This window comes from Salvelinus sp. IW2-2015, linkage group LG17 (genome assembly GCF_002910315.2).
Source record: "Salvelinus sp. IW2-2015 linkage group LG17, ASM291031v2, whole genome shotgun sequence".
Lineage (NCBI taxonomy): Eukaryota > Metazoa > Chordata > Actinopteri > Salmoniformes > Salmonidae > Salvelinus > Salvelinus sp. IW2-2015.
Genome location: NC_036857.1, coordinates 38126039 through 38128505, shown reverse-complemented (window position 1 = coordinate 38128505; position 2467 = coordinate 38126039). Strand labels below are relative to the sequence as shown.

General features: G+C 43.5%; 1 pseudogene; it reads right to left on the bottom strand.

Annotated features, from left to right (window-relative positions):
* Window positions 1-1039: 1039 nt before the first annotated feature.
* Window positions 1040-2467, bottom strand: part of LOC111976465 (MAGUK p55 subfamily member 2-like) — a 48686-nt pseudogene continuing 47258 nt past the window's right edge.

The following is a 2467-nucleotide window of genomic DNA, read 5'->3' as shown; positions in this document are numbered from 1 at the left end:
AATGTCTTTGCGTGTGTGCCTATGCATTCATGCATGCATTTGTGTATATTTATCTCAGATCATGTATTGCTATTGCTATGCCATCTTATTTTTTCAACAAAGAACATTAATAATAATAAGTACAGTAAGATCAACAGTTGTCAATTATTTACAATTGTATGATCATATGACCAAATATACAGAATGTCATATAAAGAATAGTGACAGTTGGTACCTTTTRGTATTCTTTAAATCTGCCATAACATGAAACACTGAATGTAAACATTGCAGTACATAGTTTTTGTAAGATTTGGTAAGGCCCCAATTTTTTTWATAAATAAAAAATATTTGGTAAGACAAAAAATGTTCAGTAAACTCCTGGTAGTATAACAATGTTCATTATACTCCAAGACCTCCAGCACAGTATTTGCTAAATATATAAGCCTACTTCAACCTATATAATATACTGTCACTCGTATCACTCACACGCTACGCACCGTACCTCAAAACACCTCTAACGCCTCCACAACAAATACCAATATATATTTTGTTAACATATTTTTTATATAAATTAGGCTTATCATTTTTACAGAAATTACAGTTCGACATCATGTCTGTGGAGGAACTATAATTTGTGCAGCAGTCTACCATGAGGCAAACCCCTTGCACTGGAGCATCTGAATTGGCCCTTTACAACAGGCCTCCAACCAATACCCCATGAAAGTGGCTCCCGTGTGGCTCAGTTGGTAGAGCATGGCGCTTGCAACGCCAGGGTTGTGGGTTCATTCCCCACGGGGGGACCAGGATGAATATGTATGAACTTTCCAATTTGTAAGTCGCTCTGGATAAGAGCGTCTGCTAAATGACTTAAAATGTAAATGAAAGTGATGCGTTCCTATGTCATACGTCCCTGGGCCTGGTTTTCCAAAAGCATCTTGAAGGAGAATTTCATTATTTAGGAACCTAATCTGTAAATTTGTGATGTACTGTAAATGGCATGCTATAGAAGGGTCCAGACACTTTTTTTGCATTTTCACTTGGTTTTGAGAAACTTACATCGTATAGCGTCACACGCTGCTGAGGGAAACTCCACTCCTTTACAATTTACTCTCTCCTAATTGGTCACACTCAACCTGCCAACTCCTCAGACCTATGACCCCTATTCTGACCTCCTGACCTCTAGCTCTGACCTCTGATTGATTGGCCTTTAGAAGACCCAGCTGACAGGAACCCACTGCTCCTGAGCTCAGTCTCTCCAGTGCCGTCTTCAGGCCGCAGAAGGCCCCCTCCAGGCTGTCGTTGATGATGTTCAGGTCAAATAATGTCCGTAGGCACGCTGGATCTTCTCGCTCTCATCCAATGTCCTCTTCAGCTCAGAGTCCTGCATGGAGGAACAACATGGTGATGATAGTGGTCATAGAGGTCTATGATAGAGGTCTATGCCCAAACAGTTCGAGCTTCTCATTTTAAAAATGTTTCTCTCCAGAAATAAGTCTCTCAATGTTGCCGCCTGTCATAGACCCCCCTCAGCCCCCACTGTGCCCTGGACACCATATGTGAATTGATTGCCCCCATCTATCTTCAGATTAGTTCTGTTAGGTGACCAAAACTGGGATATGCTTAACACCCTGGCAGTCTACAATCTAAGCTAGATGCCCTCAATCTCACACAAATTATCAAGGAACCCACCAGGTACAACCCCAAATCCGTAAACATGGGCACCCTCATAGATATTATCCTGACCACCCAAATACACCTCTGCTGTTTCAATCATAATCTCAGCGATCACTGCCTCATTGCCTGCATCCGCTATTGAGTCCGGTCAAACGACCACCCCTCATCACTGTCAAACGCTCCCTAAAACACTTCTGCGAGCAGGCCTTTCTAATCAACCTGGCCCGGGTATCCTGGAAAGATATTGACCTCATCCGTCAGTAGAGGATGCCTGGTCGTTCTTTAAAAGTAATTTCCTCGCCATCTTAAATAAGCATGCCCCATTCAAAAAATGTAGAACTAAGAACAGATATAGCCCATGGTTCACTCCAGACCTGACTGCCCTCGACCAGCACAAAAACATCCTGTGGCAGACTGCACTAGCATTGAATAGTCCCCGCGATACGCAACTCTTCAGGGAAGTCAGGAACCAATACACGCAGTCAGTTAGGAAAGCAAAGGCTAGCTTTTTCACACAGAAATTTGCATCCTGTAGCTCTAACTCCAAATATTTTGGGACACTGTAAAGTCCATGGAGAATAAGAGCACCTCCTCCCAGCTGCCCACTGCACTGAGGCTAGGAAACACTGTCACCACCGATAAATCCACGATAATCGAGAATTTCAATAAGCATTTTTCTACGGCTGGCCATGCTTTCCTCCTGGCTACACCCAAACCCCGGCCAACAGCTCCGCACCCCCGCAGCTACTTGCCAAGCCTTCCCAGCTTTTCCTTCACCCAAATCCAGTTAGCAGATGTTCTGAAGAGCTGCAAA